Source organism: Pinus tabuliformis, chromosome Q (genome assembly GCF_031772625.1).
Source record: "Pinus tabuliformis cultivar Carrire ecotype Pingquan chromosome Q, CPIR1, whole genome shotgun sequence".
Lineage (NCBI taxonomy): Eukaryota > Viridiplantae > Streptophyta > Pinopsida > Pinales > Pinaceae > Pinus > Pinus tabuliformis.
In genome coordinates, this window is record NC_142296.1 from 145246710 (window position 1) to 145267262 (window position 20553).

Consider the following 20553-nt stretch of genomic DNA (forward strand, 5'->3'; position numbering starts at 1 on the left):
TAACACACTTCCATATTTATAGTTGTGAGTGGTAGACTTCCTTGTTTCCATATTTTTTCTTTCAATTTTTCTTTCCACCATGAATGCCCTATCCAATGAATCAGGTTGCCAAAGGTGAACCTCGTGTTGAATTTTATCTTTTAAAGTCCCTATCAATACATCAATCTTATGCTCCTTTGGAATATCATTTACCCTAATATTCATTTTTTGGAAGTATTCAACGTGCTCCGCCATTGAACCCTTTTTTTGAGATTTATCAATTGGATAAAGAAAGTGTTATGTAGCATTTCTTCCTCTTCTTCATGAGTCATGCTAGAGCTTTCAGGTTCCTTACTAGATGTTTGCATTTTCTTTCCTCAGGGCATCAGTTACCGATAATAATGCTTTACTATGCCCTTCGAATTCCTTCAAACCAAGCTTATGCAAAAATAAAAAATAAAAACTACACACCTTTTTTTACTTTGTAGAAGCCTGATATTGAATCTAATGTATCTCTGTAATTTGAATCATCCAGTTCTGAAATTGTGACCTGTAGTAGCCTTCTATGTCCTCTTTCCAATGCCACTATTCTGAACCAAATTGGATTCTCCAAGAAAGAGTTATGCACAATCTCCCGCAGTGACCTGATTATAGACTAGTTCAGTAGAGCGAACTTGTATGACGTTCCACGTGTCACTGTTTCAACCTCTGACTCTGAAACATATATAAAAGGAAACTACAGTCCGTCCTCTTTTTGTACCTTCTTACGAAATTTCAATCCGATGCTCAGAAAGAAAGTTATGACGATTTTCCCCAGGTCACCTGTTTTGAGTGTAATTCAGGAGTCTGCAAAAAGACCAACTTCCTGAGATCATATCTCTGAAAATATCACGCGAAAAGCTATGAAATTTGGACCCAAGGTTCAGCATGATTTCTCCTCAAATGGGTTTTTTTTGCGACTTCTGAAACGTCACAGAAAAAAAAGTTATAGCGAAAATGCCACGATGACCTGTTTGGAGAAGCAAAACCCTAGAATCCAAAGCTCTGATACCAAATGTTATGAAACCAGCTCAAGAAAAGATAGAAAAGATAGATCAACGCCTTAGAATCAGGGAAAATTTTAAGAACCTCCCCTAAATTTATAAATATAATAAATGGGCGAATCTCCATGGTATATAGGAAAAATAGAAGGCGATTTTATCAATAATATAATATGTATATATAATTTTTTGGCGAATTTCTCACTAGGCATGGCGAATATTTTACTCAATTATAAATTCTTGTAAGATCTTGGCGAGTCTTTCACTAAATAATAAAACTTTGTAAAGTCCTAGTGAATCTTAGCATAGGCTACATGCTTGTTTAATTACCCCATTTAAATAGGCTACATTCCAGGTGAATACCATGGGTTAATACCATGTGCCATTTTGGTGAATACCATGTGTCAATACCATGTGCCATTTTTATTTTTATTAATTCTAATATTAGGGTTAATAATGGTTTTTTGCATGGTATTAATAACAATCTAGTCCATGGTATTTGTCCCATAGTATTTTGGCCATAGGTTTCACCTAAATATAACCCAATTTTTTAGTGTTCGTAAGTATAAGGTGACTTATGGAGTAAATATAAAAAAATGTTTTATTTGTTTACCATACCTCTCGTTTATTTATATTTTTATTAATTTACCATACCTCTTTTACAAATATGGTATTTGGCCCATAGGATTCACTTAAATAAAACCTCTTTCTTGAGCCTTCATAAATAGAACGAGGGTTATGGACTAAATATAAAAAGAGGTTTTATTTATTTACGATACATCTAGTTTATTTATATTTTTATTTATTTACCATACCGTTTGAGTAAGTATAAAAAGACATTTTGTTTATTTACCATACCTCCACTTTACTTATATTTTTATTTGTTTACACGTTACATGTATATAAGGTGACTTATGGAGTAAATATAAAAAATGTTTTATTTATTTACCATACCTCTCATTTATTTATATTTTTATTAATTTACCATACCTCTTTTATAAATATGGTATTTGGCCCATAGGATTCACTTAAATAAAACCTATTCTTGAAAATGGGCGAATGGATTCATTTAAATAAAACCTATTCTTGAAAATGGGCGAATGGAAGGTTGTAAGTCCTAATTTCAAGGGCTAAATTTACCTTTTTTACCCTCTCCCTTAAAATAAGGTGGGCTATTTGAGGTTATTTGTAAAAATGTACTATGATACAAAATATTCGCCCACTAAACATTTAAAACCCCTTAATTTCGCCAAAGGGCGAACATTCGCCCCTAAAATTATCCTTGCTTAGAATTCAGCCTCTTTGAGAGGGAAACCTCATTTACATTACATAAATGATCAATTCTTGGATGATTCAAATGACAAAACCTCCTTTCTATATATAGGAGTCTATGGAGTCACAATATAATCCAGCCGACCTAACAATAATAATATAAAGCCACAAAAATAACAATAGAGGGATTCTATGGGCACATTAATAACAATATGGGGGTAATGGGGGCACAACAATATAAATAAGGGGTATAACTACAATAGTAATGGGGTAATCACTAGTATTATAGGGACCCAACAGAAGTTGTTGCTCTTTGTATCTTCATAATGTGTTGCAATTTCCTCCATAAAGATTGACTCGGTGACAAGTGGTTTACGAGAAGAAATCCATCTATACCATACAAACTGATTAGGTTTTAAATATAAATATGCAATACACATATTTTGTGAGAATTGCACATCTCATAGATTAAAATATTGCTCCATTTGTAGGGTCCATGTTATAGATCCTTGCCATCAAACATCCTCATATCTATATTTGGAATGTAGATGTTATTAACGCCAACATTGGAGTCTCTAAAATCGTAATTCATATTCCTTTTGTTATCATCATGGTTTTCATGGATTACCTTATCACCACCGAGAAGGATTTCTTACAATAACTTTGTCCTATTAAAACCATTCATGTCACCTTTCAAATCATCCATGTCAACTTTTAAACCATCCATGTCTCATCTTAAACCATCTATGTCACCTTTTAGTTAATATTTGGTTTCTCTTTGTGAGAGTGAAATTTGTTGCACTTGGTCCCATAATTTTGATATATCTTGCTGCAATTATTCCTCTTCATGCATCATAGTAGTTCTTTCTAAGGGCTTAAAGGGTGTAGAATTATTTTTCTTAGGAGGCATTTTACAACCCAATATTGATATCTATGCTTCAATATGCACTTGGAATCACTTTAAACTGATATTTTCAAACAAAAGTTATGCAGTTTAAAACAAAATCACACCTTTTTCTTGCTTTTAGGAGCTCGATCTTGAAATGGTTGTAACTCTGTAATTTCAGATCTCCAAGTTCTGAAATTTATTCTTAATGGATCTGTCTAAATCTTCTTTCCAACTCCATAATTCTGATCATGATTGGATTCTTCAAGAAACGGTTCTTGTCAAACCCCCTTTATATTACATAAATGAAAAATTCTTAGATGATACAAATGACAAGACTTCCTTTGTATGTATAGGAGTTTAAGGGGTTACAATATAATCAAAGCATACATAACAATAATAATGTAAGGGAACGAAATTAACAATAGTGGGATTCTATGGGGCACAAAAATAACAATATGGGGGCTAGATGGGCACAAAATAACAATACGAGGGATACATTAGTATTATAGTGACCTAACACCAACTAATTAACAACCTCTATTTGATATAAGGTCCATTTGACACCGATTATAGACAATGAAATGTAGTGGAGAACCCTTGACCCACAATTTTCAGTGGAAGAGGTATTCACCTTCCTTCGGATATTTAGGCTCACTTTTCTTGACCCCGGCAATGGCAACCGTGGCACTGGGTTTGACATCAAAGATTGGTTTTCCCTTGTCAACTTTTCATTAAATGTGAGAACCTGCATCTAATTCAGATGCTTTTAGCTCAGCCACAAATGACTATTTCACATGGTATTCATTGGTCTTATGAGTGGGGTTGTTATGGAACTCACACCACTTTCTTGTGTATTTCTTCATCTTACAAGTACTATTCTTTTTTTCCATATTCGATTGATTTTCTTCAGGTGATCCAAAATGTTAATTTTTCTTACAGATATATTATTCTTTTCTTTGATAATTGCATTTATTCATTAAGACATTAAGTTCACCCAGTAACATTGCAACATAATTTTGATTTACATCATTATTCAACAGCATATGCAACTACGTAGAAAGAAAAATATCGGTATCATCAATGTTGTAGAACATAAAGAAACAATAGAAGAAAGTAATTCACACATAGAGACACCAAGATTGGTCGAAGACTAGGAAAAAACCCAATATGGGGAAACACCTTGTAAATTCTTCTTGTTAGATTGTCATAAAATGATTTAGCTAAAGACAATACAATGATCTATATCTCCATCTATGTAAATAACCAACAAAAATAACTACAACATCCATAAATGACCCAACAAATATTACAATAAAATATATCATTATGAAGACTATAATGAATTTCATTGTCTACAATCAGCTGTTTAATCCTACACTCACTGAAAGAAATCTTTGAAAGACTAAGATTTCAACTTTTACGTCTTAGTCGCATAAAGGAGTTATGAAAGTGATTATAGCTTCCTTGTTTCTCCCTTAATCAGGGAAAGCAAGCGATTAGGTTTCTGAATGGACTTCGGAAACCCTAATTCCCAATCCCATGCATAGTGAGTTGTTCGTGTGACTAGAGGGCTCTAGTCACATGCATGAGCATCTGTGGGAGTGACTATGATCGAATCCATCCTGTGCTTTTCCTGTGATTGTGGCACAAAACCCTAGATATGAAATGCAAGCTTCAGACCCCCAAAGTTCACCTTAGAGCAAACTTATTCCTCCATGAAGGAGCCTCAGACCTATACGAGCCAAAAACTAAGATAGAAGAGTGTCTCATCATTGTGTGTAGATGAGGTAGAGGGAACTTTTATTTATATCCTTTCAAGGTGGTCCACTTTGCTTTAGGGATAACCTTATCAAATGTGCACATGTGGGATTTTCTTCATAAGTACATTTTCCCTTATCCGATTTGAATGATATTTAGGTCAATTTTGGTCCTCTAGAAAATCAAAATTCAATGCAATCATTATCACTATCATGTGAGCTATCAAAAGTGGAATTTGACCATATTTTCATATTTTAAAACTCCCTCACCACTAGGGAGAATTCCACCTGCATCATGTCATGTGTATCCTGTCATCAAATCATATCCAATCTCAAGTATCTCATCATTTTGTGTCATCATTGATCATCTCAATTCATCTCTTGCTCATTCCTACTTATCTCTTCATTTTCCCTTTTCATATGTTGAATATTCTCGAATCTAGAAGAAGATTTTTTCATCGGAGGGTGACCTAATCTACTACAGTTTATTCATCAAGCTACTACACGAAATCTCTGTCAGTGGGATACTACCTAGAATCTTTAATAGCTAGCTACTATTTGGAATCTCTATAAGCAAGCTACTACCCAGGAATATCAATGGGGATTTAGGTCTATGACCTACATCATCATCGGAGAGCATATCATCAAGGAGAATATCGCAACCTGGAACCACACCGGGGAGCTCAATATCAACCCAAAATATTATGGGGGAGCTCCTACTATGACACCATATTGAGAAATAGGTGATATAGTGGAGCTTCTACTCAAACCATCTTATTGTCTAATAATATTCCCAACAATGACCCTCAAGATTCACGTGGTATAACAATTTCATAATTGTTATGAAACCAGCTCACAAAAAGATAGAAAAGAGAGATCCACGCCTTAGAATTCAGCCTCTTCGAGGGGGCAACCTCCTTTACATTACATAAATGAACAATTCTTGGATGATACAAATGACAAAACCTCCTTTCTATATATAGGAGTCTAAGGAGTCACAATATAATCCAGCCGACCTAACAATAATAATATAAAGCCACAAAAATAACAATAGAGGGATTCTATGGGGCACAGAAATAACAATATGGGGGTAATAGGGGCACAACAATATAAATAAGGGGTATAACTACAATAGTAATGGGGTAATCACTAGTATTATAGGGACCCAACATGCCCCTCTCCTTCAAAAAAGTGTTGTCCTCAACGCTTGAGTAGTTCTGGATACTTCTGCATAAAATTCTCATCCTCCCATGTGGAATCTTCAGCGGATAAGTTCTTCCACTTGATAAGATACTCTGAAATTGATCGATTTCGTAGCTGTCGAGTTCTTGTTTCTGTGACTGCTTCCGGTTCCAATATAATTTTTCCTTCCTCGTCAAGTTCTGGCAATATTGTTTGAATTGGGAGCTTGTCGCCTATAACCTTCTTTAAACATGAAACATGGAAAACTGGGTGCAATCGAGAAGCTGCAGGAAGCTCCAATTTGTATGCCATAGTACCAATCTTTTGCAACACCTTGTACGGACCATAATACTTTGGTGATAATTTATTATCCTTCTTAGCTTGCTTTAGGGACATTTGCTTATATGGTTGTAGCCGTAGGAATACCCAATCACCTACATCAAAACTTCTTTCACTGCGATGTTGATCTGCCTGTTGTTTCATTCTATTTTGTGCCAACACGAGGTTATCCTTTAAGAGTTGGAGGACTTGTTGTTGATGTTCGATGTGATGTTCCACTGCCTGAACCTTAGAATTTTCTCTTAAATATGATGTGATGGATGGTGGTTGATACCCATAAAGTGCCATAAATGGGGTCATTTTTGTTGCTGTATGGAAGGAAGTGTTATACCACCATTCAGCCAGAGGCAACCATTTGACCCATTGTGTCTGTTTATCAGATACAAAGCAACGAAGATATCCTTCCAAACATTTGTTTACTATCTCAGTTTGCCCATCAGATTGAGGATGATAAGATGAGCTATGAGCTAACTGAGTACCAAGACAAGAAAATAATTCTGTCCAAAAATTTCCAGTGAAAATGGGATCTCTGTCACTTACAATAATCTTTGGGTTTCCATGTAGCTTTTGAACTGTTTCCATAAATGCAGTAGAAACTGTACTGGCTTTAAATGGATGTGATAATGCACAAAAGTGTGCATACTTGGTAAGTCTGTCAACTACCACCATGATGACACTCTTTCCCTCAGACTTGGGTAAACCTGTGATAAAATCCATTGAAACCTCCTCCCAACGTTGGCTTGGAATGGATAAAGGTTGTAATAGACCCGGTGTCTTAATTGTTTCAACTTTATTTTGTTGGCAAACCAAACATTCCGCCACAAACTTTTGAATATCTGATTTAAGGCCATCCCAAAAAAATTCCTTCTTAACCCTGTGGTAAGTTTTTAAAAATCCTGAGTGCCCTCCTAAGGGAGAAGTGTGCAATTCCATAAGAATCTTTTGTTTTAGCTGGGAATTCTTACAGAGGTATAAGCGATCTTTGTACCATAACGAATCATTTTTCCAGCTAAATGTATCAGAAGTACTGGAATCTTGTTGTAGCTTTCGAATAAGTGCCCACACTTCTTCGTCATTCTTCCATTCCTCCCTTGCTTCGTTTATCCAATCTGGTTGGATAATAGAAATGGCACACAACAATGCTTCCACATCCTCATCCTTTCTTGAGAGTGCATCTGCCACCACATTTTGCTTCCCTTTTTTGTAGATGATTTCAAAGTCATAACCCAACATCTTTGTGACCCACTTTTGTTGCTCTTCAGAGGATAATCTTTGTTCTAAAAAGTATTTAAGGCTATCATGATCCGTTTTTACCTTGAAGTGTCTTCCCATTAGGTAGGGTCGCCATTTCTTAAGTGCATGGAGTATTGCCAACATTTCCTTCTCATAAATAGCTTTGCTTAAAAACTTTCCCTTGATTGGACGACTTTCAAAAGCAATGGGTCTTTCATCTTGCATTAGAACAGCACCAATTCCATTTCCTGAAGCATCACATTCCACAATAAAGGTTTTTGTGAAGTCCGGTGTAGCTAAGACCGGTGCTTGGCACATTGCCTCTTTAAGATGTTCAAAGGCCTTTGTTGCTTCCGGAGTCCATGAAAATGAATCTTTCTTCAATAATGTTGTTAGAGGTGCTGCTATTCTCCCATAATTCTTAACAAACTTGCGATAATACCCTGTCAACCCAAGAAATCCTCGCAGATGCTTTATGGATGTGGGGATTTTCCATTCCTTAATGGCTTTAATTTTGCTAGGGTCTACCTTAACTCCTTCATGAGATACAATATGACCCAAATATTCCACCTCCTGGACTCCAAAGAAACATTTGGATCTTTTTGCATATAATTGTTTCTCCTCCAATAGTTGTAGCACCCTGTCAACATGTTCAACATGATCCTTCCAAGACTTGCTGTAGATTAGTATATCATCAAAAAATACTAACACAAATTTTCTAAGGAATGGTTTGAAAATTGAATTCATCAAACCTTGAAATGTTGAAGGTGCATTGGTAAGGCCAAAAGGCATGACCAAAAATTCATAATGACCCTCATGAGTTCTAAATGCCGTTTTCGGAATGTCTTCAATCTTCATTCTGATTTGATGATATCCCGAACGAAGATCCAACTTGGTGAAGTAAATTGATCCATGCAATTCATCCAGTAATTCATCAATGACAGGAATGGGGAACTTATCTTTAATAGTGAGCTTGTTGAGCTCCCTATAATCCGGACACATGCGCCATGATCCATCCTTCTTGTGCACCAATACTACTGGAGCTGAGAAAGAACTTTGACTCGGTTGAATTATACCAGCCTCTAGCATTTCTGCAACCATACGTTCAATTTCACTTTTTTGGACATAGGGATATCTGTACGGCCTGATGTTTGGAGGAACACTTCCTGGAATCAGATGAATAGCATGATCATGATCACGCATAGGTGGGAGACCTTTGGGAGTCTCAAATACCTTGGAATGATTGTCCAGGACTTTTTGGAGATCTGGAGAAATAGATGATTCCAATGTGGAAACATCTAGCGAACATAATTGTGCAATTACACCTCTTTGCTCCTTTTTTAGAAGCTTTGTCATGCCATTAGAGCTGATTATCTTTCCTGGTTTCCCTGCAATACCCCTTAATTCAACTTCCTTTCCTTCCACAGAAAATTTCATGAAAAGTTCTTGAAAATTAAAAGCTATTGTACCCAAGGATTGTAGCCATTGGACTCCTAGTACAACATCAGCACCTCCCATTGGAATGGAAAGCATTGGGCTAGTCAATACATATTCTCCCATGGATAGCTTGATATTATGGCACTTTCCAGAGCAATTTATTGTTCCTCCATTTGCAATCATCACTTGACACTCTGGTGCTGGATATAGGAAGCAATTCAATTCTTTTGCTACCCTACAATGAATAAAATTGTGGGTGCTTCCTGAATCAATCAACACTATTACCTTTTTCTTCTTGATTTGTCCTTCTATCTTGATGGTTTGAGGAGTGGTAATTCCCGCCAATGCATTACAAGATATGGTCGGATTTATTTGTTCTTCATCTAGGCTTTGTTCCTGGAATATATCCTCTTCTTTTGACCTTTCTTGCTCCTTTTCTTCTTCCTCTTCACAATCTATGTAGAATAATTTCTTCTCAGCACACTTATGACCTTTTGTGTATTTGCTATCACAATTGTAACAAAGCCCTTTTGCTCTTTTTTCTTCCAATTGTTGTGGTGTCAACCTTGTAGGTTGTGGAAGACTATGGGCAACAACACTTCCGTCTTTATAGTTGTGAGTGGTATGCTTCCTAGTTGCCATAATTTTGCTTTCCATTTTTCTTGCTAACCTGAATGCCTTCTCTAATGAATCAGGTTCCCAAAGGCGAACATCATGTTGGATATTATCCTTTAAAGACCCTATGAACACATCAATCCTATGCTCCTCTGGAATATCTTTTACCCTTATGTTCAATTTTTGGAACTCCTCAATGTGCTCCATTATTGAACCCTTTTGTTTGAGACTTATCAATTGGCTAAAAAAAGTGTTGCTTTTTGTATCCTCATAATGTGCTATCAATTCTTCCGTAAAAATTGCCCAAGTGATAAATTGTTTACGAGAACAAAGCCATTGATACCATACAAACTGATTTGGTTCCAAATATAAAGTTGCCATACGTACCTTTTGTGTGTTTTGCACATTATTGAGATCGAAGAATTGCTCCATCTGTAATATCCATGTGGCGGGATCCTTGCCATCAAACTTCCTCATATCGATTTTTGGAATATGGTGAGTCTTCGATCCAACATTAGAGTCTATGGAATCATGATTAACATTTCTTTTGTTCTCATCATGAGTTTCCTTTACTACCTTTTCACCATTAGTGACCCTTTCTTGTAGCAACTTCTTCAATTCATCCATCTTATCATCCATGCCATCAATTTTAGCGTCCATGCCATCAATTTTAGCGTCAATCTTAGCTTCCATGCCATCCATCTTAGCTTCCATGCCCTTTATCTTAGATTCCACGCCATTTATCTTAGATTCCACGCCACTTATCTTAGCTTCTGTTAGCTTTTGTGAGCGTGACATTTGTTGCACTTGTTCTTGTAATTTTGATATATCATGTAGCATTTCTTCCTCTTCTTCATGAGTCATGCTAGAGCTTTCAGGTTCCTTACTAGGTGTTTGCATTTTCTTTCCTCGGGGCATCAGTTACCGATAATAATGCTTTACTATGCCCTTTGAATTCCGTTAAACCAAGCTTACACAAAAATTAAAAAAAAACTACACACCTTTTTTCACTTTATAGAAGCCTGATATTGAATCTGATGTATCTCTGTAATTTCGGATCATCCAGTTCTGAAATTGCTACCTGTAGTAGCCTTCTGCGTCCTCTTTCCAATGCCACAAGTCTGAGCCAAATTGGATTCTCCAAGGAAGAGTTATGTGAAATCTCCCACAGTGACTTGCTTTTAGACTGGTTCAGTAGAGCGAACTTGTACGACGTGCCACGAGTCACTGTTTCAACCTTTGAATCTGAAACACACATACAAGAAACTACAGTCCGTCCTCTTTCTGTACCTTCTTACGAAATTTCAATCCGATCCTCAGAGAGAAAGTTATGACGATTTTCCCCAGGTCACCTGTTTTGAATGTAATTCAGGAGTCTGCAAAAAGACCAACTTCCTCAGATCATATCTCCGAAAATATCGCGCGAAAAGCTCTGAAATTCGGACCCAAGGTTCAGCGCCAATTCTTCTCAAATGGGTTTTTTTTGCGACTTCTGAAACGTCACAGAAAAAAAGTTATAGCGAAAATGCCACGATGACCTGTTTGGAGCAGCGAAACCCTAGAATCCAAAGCTCTGATACCAAATGTTATGAAACCAGCTCACAAAAAGATAGAAAAGAGAGATCAACGCCTTAGAATTCAGCCTCTTCGAGGGGGCAACCTCCTTTACATTACATAAATGAACAATTCTTGGATGATACAAATGACAAAACCTCCTTTCTATATATAGGAGTCTAGGGAGTCACAATATAATCCAGCCGACCTAACAATAATAATATAAAGCCACAAAAATAACAATAGAGGGATTCTATGGGGCATAGAAATAACAATATGGGGGTAATAGGGGCACAACAATATAAATAAGGGGTATAACTACAATAGTAATGGGGTAATCACTAGTATTATAGGGACCCAACAATAATAGTCCTAGCTTGGATGATATACCCAACTAACCAAGAGGTAAGGATCACACGCCTCCAAGCCTCCTCAACCCGTCGGCCAGATGGGGAGTGACAATATCAACAAGCCCTACTTGTGGGTATGAGGCCAACTAGGGTATACTCTGCAAAGACCAAGATAAGGTAATCTTCCACTCTAACCCTATGGGTAACATATAGGGATGATACCCTATTGTCCCAAGTTCCCTCAATTCCAGGAGCCTTCTATCTCAATTCCTCACCTTGTGATCCATAACCTTTTTTCTTATATACTCATCAGACTTACATATAACAAACACTTAAAAACCATGTAACATAAGCATATAAATTGAAGATAAAAGAGAGATAATCACACATGAGATCAAGATAGAAAGATTTGATTACGGAGTTTGTTCAAATTAGACTACATCTCTAGGCCCTGCTCAATAGTGGGGAGGCCTTAATTCATTAAATGGCATGGAAAGACAGAAGTACGAGCATATTTTTACATAAACATCTTTATACCTCCAATCTAGAAGATAGCTAGTGAAAAGAGAGCCCAACTCTAGAAACAAACAATACCACTGACTTCCTAGTTAAAAATTATGCAAAACAACTTATCCAAACACCCAGTTTGGATAATCAGGCTTGCTACACCTTCTCGGAACCTCCTGATTGTGAGGAAAGGTTCTGACCACCAGCCAAGAGCAAGTACCACTGCTTTGCTCTGCAAATATGTGCTGGTCTCTACTCTCCCCCTCGGTTTTGCAGATAGCCCAATTTATATGTTGGTGTGGCAGGATCCTTCACAATCTGGGTAGTTTAAACAATAGATCATGTTTAGGCAGGTTGTTTCAATAATTGGCATATCAATCTGAAGACAAATCTTCGGTGTTTGCATCCTTAACATAGAAAACCCATTGAAAAACATGTCATACATACCATTTCTATTTTAAGCCTCAAACCGACAGAATACACAATGAATCGACGCTTTAACCTTAGCTACCGACTTTTACTATTGGGGTTTCCTACAATTGGTGTACAAGCTAAGCCCAAACAATGACACTCTACTATAAGTGGACCTATCAAGGTGATTAAGTACATTCTATAACAAATCTCATCTGCAAATCGCAATCGGCGCTTTCCCTCGGCGTACAGACCAGCTCATATATCATGCGGCCTGCGATACATCGGACCTGTTGGGCTTATAAAGAACAACATATGAAACATCACATCTAGTACTCCCCATCATAAATCATAGTTGGCGAAGGCGGGGGTGATACTCCATGCTCCTGCTGTGATCTGTGATTGCGATTTTATCACATCAGAACTGGCTCTGCCGAGGGATGATTCTTAACACTTGTTCCTCCTCCGATATGTGATATGTGATGTCACAATCGTAACATTCCTAAGGACGATTTTCCTTAAGATGCTTCTTATCCTTGTTGTGATATGCGATATGTGTGACCAATGGCATCTTGCCAGTTGTCACTTCCCCATTCACTGAAGCTTTGCCACATCATCTCCTCCTACCACCTGGACGAGTCAAACTTGATCTTTGACTTGCTCTGACTTCTTCATATGAACTCGGATTTGAGTGTCGTTCACTTCATTGGAATCAAGATGATGAACACTTCAATCCGATGATAAGTTTATAGAGTTTCTATCACTTTTAGTTTTGAGCCTTTTACCATGCCACTGGTACTTTCTAAATATCCACCTGGATCAATCCTCTAGGATCCTCTTGGATAAATCCTCCCCACTAAGAGAAGCTTTTGGTCCTCCAAAAGAATTAAATAATCAACAATTTCTCTATACTTTTCCTACACCACAAGTGTCCTAGAGGTCATCCTTCCTTCTCCTTCACCTTTGTCCTTTGGAGCCATATGAGATGAGCCGCCACCTGCATCCCCTACAAACCTGTGGTACAATATCTTGCAAATTTCATGTTTTGCTATGTGACCAAAGAATGAACCAATCATCCCATACTTGTCACGAGTTTATATCACATAATCTATGGTCAATTTTACATAAAAATCGAAACAATACTCCAGCTATCAATACAAGGCCAAACATCATTGTTTCTTCAACAAGTGATGGAAAACACATCATCACTACAACACATGATTTACAAAAGGAATGCTAAACACTATTGTTGCCTCAACAAGTGATGGAAACACATCATCGCTTTTACAGTTTAAAATGCAACAAAAAATAAGGCCAAACATCATTATTGCTGCAACAAGTGATGGAAAACACATCATCACTTTTACAATTTAGAATGAAACACATGATTTGAAAAAATAAGGCTATGACATTCTGCCACACCTAGAAGAACCATCTCTTACTTATCAAAGTGAATGGGATTCCTCCTTGTGGCGCATTCGATCATCGAACAACTATGTCACCTAGTAAATGTACGGATGCTTTGTCCTTGCGACACTGCTATGGATGGAGCCTCCAACATGTGGCTTTTTGAAGAATACCTTTGTTACAATGACTACAATAAGCCTTCTTCCTCTAGATTTGCTTTAACTTCTTCTGTGCCTACTGTTGAGAGGGTTTTTCATGCCTCGCCTTTTTTTGTGATGTTATTCTTTTCCAACACTCAGGAAACATATGATTATGCAATCCAAAAAAACTGCAAGTTCTTTTATGCCATGATTTTTGTTCATTATTAACAATACAGTTGTAATCAAAATGAATATTAGAATATAGAGACTGGCTATACCTTTCTTGTTGGTCTTTGGTATGATCATGGGAATAAGAGCTTGCCTCAGCTCTTTCTCTGCAATACATATTGTCATAGCTTGATGGTGATGTATTCCCATCATCTTCTTTCCTCGATGGTTTCAACAATGTTATGGAAGATGTTGTACTTTGAGATAACGTAAGGTCAAATGGTTATGCTAAAGCATATATAATATTTTTTTGATTTTAATGATTGGATGACCAGTGAACTGTTTATAAATAGGTGATTTAAACTTAGATAGATCTTCAATAAAATAAAAGGTTGTTCTTTACATGCACATGGTTATTTTGATTTTAGTTGGATGGATAAGAAGAATGTGGAGAAGTATAAGTGATTTAGTATTCAAATTGAGTATTTAATCATTTATAAACATAAATCAAGAAAACAATGTTTCCTTCATCAACAGAATATAATTAAACTATTACAGAAATCTAGTGTAATTTACATTCAAAGAGGAATTTGCAATAACAAATAGTTCCACAAATTAATATCTTATTTAAATTACAACTTCATAGAGGATTCAAAATGAAACTAATATTCAATTAAATTTTAAATTGGATGATGGTAAAATAATTAATTTATATGAAGAAGATATAATGAAAAACCAAGATGAAAACAACTCACTAAGAGACAGAATATATGAGGCAAATCCAAAATCTTTTATTATCTCAAAAATTTTCCAGCTTAGTACAAATCTGCTTGATAACTGGTTCAAGGGTTGAACCGTGAATACTTCGCCAAAATGAAGTATTTAAGAAAAATTACAAAATATTACAATTAATGCATGAGTGACATGGAATTCTATTATTAACTTAAAACTAACAAAAATAACTAATTCGATCGAAAGGAATGAATCTAAACATCTAGCCCTGATTTGAAGGAGAACAGTTTCTGAGTGGACACTATTCGAGTGTTGCAATGGTGAAGCAAACCTATCCTTTAATCCTAAAATTCACACAACTTATCCCAACATTCTTCATCTAGAATAACAATTTTGGTTACCTTGCAGTAGATTTCATCTACCTTAGTATACCGAGCAAAAGTGGGTTTTACTGTAAAAATATGTTTTATCTCATGTTGGATAAAACTTATGTTGCCGATGGCTTCGTAGAACACTTTGCATGTCATAGAACCTTTGATGTTGGATGACTTAGCTGTATCCCTGGTAATGTCCTGGCGTTTCTTCATGTAGTCTTCCCTAGTCGTTAATTTTTCATTGATGACAAATAGTGAAGGAAGACCTTTCTTGTTCAATGCATCAATCCTAGTGAAAAATCTATTAATTGCTACCTCTAGAGTGTGAGACTTCTTTGTATGTTGTACAACTGAGTTCTTCTTTGTTAGAACTTTCTTTACCTATATAATAGTTTATGTTCTATCATCCACACCTAGATCATCCAGCTCATATCTTCTCTTGGAAATAAGGAACTTTATGATGTTGTTGGTTGTAGCAAGTATTTATCCCAATTGAGCATTGATAGTGGGAATGGTGTGCTTAGCTTTCTCCATTAGTTCCTTCTATTAAAAAATAATTTAGATACATGGCTAGATTTCATATATTTATTCAATGATATTGTTCTACATGATTTCTTTAACATGATCTAGGGTGTGGCCAATAGAAGACTCTACTGCTGACTTCTTCCGTGCTTCTATCTATTTTTAAGCTCTCTAAAGCTTTGCTACATGAAAAGTCTTAGTTTTCTTTTGATGATCCTGTAGAAGTTTCACTTGATCCTCCAAACTTTTTGATCTCTTCAGTCTGGAGAGACATGTTCTGTACTACATTGGCCAAATGATATACAACATATCCTGTACTTGTTGTAGCAGATACGGCTATAGGAATGGCTATGATAGGAAGTGATTCCAAAGGGACAACAGTCTTTTTAGCATCATTATCCTTTCTTTAATCAATTTCTCCATCTCTGTCTCCATTTTCTTCAACTATGCACTCTGCTCCATGATGAGATTCATCATATCTGCCTTTTGTGTCTTTGTCTCTTCAATACCATTGGTTATAGGATCTTTTGTAGCTGTACGTTTTAAATACTTCCTTAATGCTGCTATGTCTAAATTATTTTTCTTCACAAGTTCCTCTGCATCATTGATGTTTGAAGGGTCATGACCCATTTTGATCACCAAGTCCTCCATGTTTTTAATCCTAGTGTCTTTGGCAAGTGCAAAGACCTTTTCCATCTTCATATGTGATTGGACATTTTCTAATGTGACCTAAATTTTAGAAAAATTCATCGCAGTGTTAGTGATAGTTGAAAATATCATTTCCCCAATTTTCTTATGCATCTCCATTTGGTCAATGGGATGTATATCTTTTACATCAAACACAAAGGTTGTCTTTTTGTAGTCTGATGTTGCCTTGGGCTGGGGAACTTGTGCTTGCATGAATGTCATTTTCATTTTTCCTTTTTCTAAATCAAAGGCTGACAGTAACCTAGTTTGAGCACCAGAAGTCTGCTTCCAGAACTAGTCGTAGGTGTTAATCTTCAAGGCCTCATTCCTAAATTTTATTTCCTTAATGATGTACATTATACTCTTCTTTATTTCCCTTCAAGTAGATGTGAAGTTCTGCATAATTTTCTACTACTCCTGTGAAGTCATGGAGGTGGTGGGAGAATGTGTGGTCTTATCAACCTCTAATGAGGAAACAAGTGGCTCATTAGTGGTGATAATGGTCGCCTTCTCTAAATATTTTCTGAGGATTATTTGGAACTAAACTTGGCCTTCTTTATGTGCATGATCTTGAATCCTTGACTAAAAATGTCAGTCCCTAAAGGGGACTCTTCCTCTTTTCTTGTCTTAGTTTTTTTCTCCTACATGGTACGAGTCTCTATTGTAGATGATGGTACCAGCTATTCTTCTTCCTCTTGTAGGGTATTCTCAACCCATTCTAATTGGTTTTTGTACTTCTCTATCTCTGGACTAGCTGTGTGAAAATAAGGAGTAGATTTGGTTTCTACTCTTAATTTAGAAATGATCCCTAATGGATCATATGACCAGGTAAAGCTTAGGATGATTTGAATTTCCTTTAGATGCTTATTTGCTTCTTCCCATATTAATCTTGTGTTGCAAATGAAAGGCCCAATCCATGTTTTGATTTTAAACTGGGACTTCTTCTTTGTAGGAACAAAGTGGATTTCATCCATATTTAGCATCTGTCTTATGTACTCCAGGGAAAAAAATCCTCATTGGGAGGAATTTAGGCAGCTTGTAAGGTGCAAGATCACATCCAAATATTCTCAATTCAGTATATTTTTGGTAGAGATACCAATCCCCTATCTGAACTTGATATGACAGCTACAACATCCTTCTAATTTCCTCACTGATCCTTGGTTCTACCCTGCTGCTTAGAAGACTGATTGTTGCATGAACAAACATTTTTGTAAATTGTTTACATGTATATTCCTTTTCTTCCTTCATCACCAGAGTAGTACAAACGATGATTGATGGTTGGTTCCCTTGTGAATCTCACTTTTGTAAGGAAATGTTGATGTTGTCTCCTCGAAAGTATAAGAACATATAAACTAATACAGAAGAATACTTTAATAACTCCTCAGTTGGGAATTTGATAAGTTGGTGATGAATTGATTCTACAAGAAATTGTTTGAAGTTAAACATAATGGAGGCTTTAGAATCAGTAGAGAAAATGGACAGAAATCCTATGGTGGCCTCTTCTACTCACTGATCAGAATAGTAGCCAAGGAGGTAGGAGACAACTATGATAATATGCTTGGCTCTCTTAGGGAAATTAGAGGAGGGATAGGAAGGATTTTTCTTCAGAAATGGGGCATCTTGTGTCAATAGTAGCTCGAGAGTTTGGGCCCCCTTGGAAAAGTCTAATTTCTTGTAAAACTCAACAAGTGCTTCATATGAAAAGGAGGTGGAATTCTCTAATATGGGGCTTTCATCATCTGATCTATGGCCCGAGGAGTGATGGTAAATAGAATTTATACAGTGGGGGTAATGATGGCCCTTTGGCTTGGCAAATATGATGCATGACACTTTATAATAAACTTTGGGGTGTTGTGGGTACGAGGAAAAATATAGTGGGGTAAATTGGACTCCCACAAATGAATGTCATTAGACTTGTCAATGTATTTGTCCTCAAGCCAACAATACATCTCAAAGAGGTCCAATTCGCAAAGAGTTTCATGGATTTTAAAGTCTTTGTCAGCTAAAGGTATGTGATGAAAATCTATGGGAGGATAGATCAGAGGATTAAGAGGTTCCTCTGGTCCTTTGTCCTTTGGAGCATTTTTGAATAAAGCTAAGGACAAGAGTGAAAACTAGATTGGAGGCTTGAATACATAGAGAGGAGTCAGGTTCTGGAGGCAAGAACAAAGGCAATAGACTAAAAATAATGAGTAAACAATGCGGCTGGCAAGTAGAAACAGTTGATTTTTTAGTCCGACAAAACTGTAACAAATCAATAATAGTGATAATGCATGAATTCAATAACCTGTTCACAAGCGAAAGGGAGGATTATAAAATCAATCCGGTTTTTACATTGGAGGTGGCGCGGGTCCATTGAATTAACATATAAACAATTAATTTCTTAACGAGTTAATTATGGAGGGAGTGGAGGTGATTGATGGATTTAACTTAGGAATAGGGATTAATACCAAAATTAATTAATATGTAAAACCTTAGATAAAAACCTTTACTCCTTTCCTTTTTTCTTCTGCACATGAAGATTACATTTGATTTTTTACTTGTGGTGCATTTTGACTAGCAGCTTGTGCATTTAAAAAAAATGAAATGAAGCCATTCTTTTCGTTTTTCTTCCCTAACATTTTATTTCTCTTTTTCCTTCTTTATTTATCGTAGCTAACACCTAAAATTTTATTGATATGGATGCCTATAAAACATTAAATTGACCTAAAATTTTAACTTTTCTTTCTTTTGCATCCATATCCTAACTTAACATCTTAATTTTTTTTTGACTAATATACTAACTTATCAAAAGAAAATAATGTTACAACGTCGGCTCCAGCTGGGGACTACTTCCCTTTGTGCATTGCAAAAAACAATTAGATCCAAGTGACTTCTCCTCAGGCTATGGAGTATTTGTTGAAATAGATACTCACTTGAATTCTTATCAAAAATAAAATAAACTCTCCCGATCTTTACAAATGATGAATGAATGAAAAATCAATACTTAATGTAATGTTTCAACTATTTCCCATTGATTGGCAATGAGGAATACTCTCCTTCCAGATTTTGTAGGATGAATGTTTTGTTCCCTTTGACTTCTGCAATGTTGAATGGACCAAACCAAAGGTTGTCAAATTTTGCATGCTTGCCTTTATCTTCTCTCCTTGTATCCCATCTAAGCACTAGGTTACCCTTTTTCAAATTTCTTTCCCTAACCTTTTTGTGAAACAACTCTTTCATCTTGTTTTGGTATTTCCTTAATTTGTACTGAATTTCATCCTTGTCTTCATTCAACTCAATAATTTGATTAATCCTTCTTGAGAAATCATCTTTTTCTTCATAGGATTCGTGAAGGAATCTCATAACAGGTAAAGCTAAATGAGTAGGAAAAACTGCTTCCTTGCCATAAATTAACTTGAAATGAGACTTCCCTATTGATCTCTTAGGAGAAACTCTATTTGCCCAAATTGTGTTAATTAGGTGGCTGTGCCAACTCTTTTTATGGTCTTCAAGAGTCTTCTTAATGACCTTAGCTAAGATCTTGTTGGAAGACTCTGCTAGGCCATTACCTTATGGATAGTATGGTGTAATAGGATTGAATATTTTTACATAATTCAATCATTTTAACACTGCTAAAAGCTGCTGCATTATCTATAATAATCTGTTCAGGACTTCCAAATCTTGATAGGATGTTTTCTTCAAGAAATTTAATCACAACAATAGAAGTTGCATTTTTAATAGGTATGGATTCTATCTACTTGGTAAAATAGTCTATAGTAGTCAAAATACTTATGTGTTGACTGCTTGATTGTGGATGAATTTCCCCTATAAAGTCCAATCCCCATTGTAGAAAAGGAGCATGAACCAACAATGGAACCAAAGGAAGTGCCGACAGTTTCTGTTTTCCTACAAATAATTGGCATGGTCTGCAACTTCTTACTCTTGCTCCAACTTCTTTGAAAAGTGTGGGTGATGG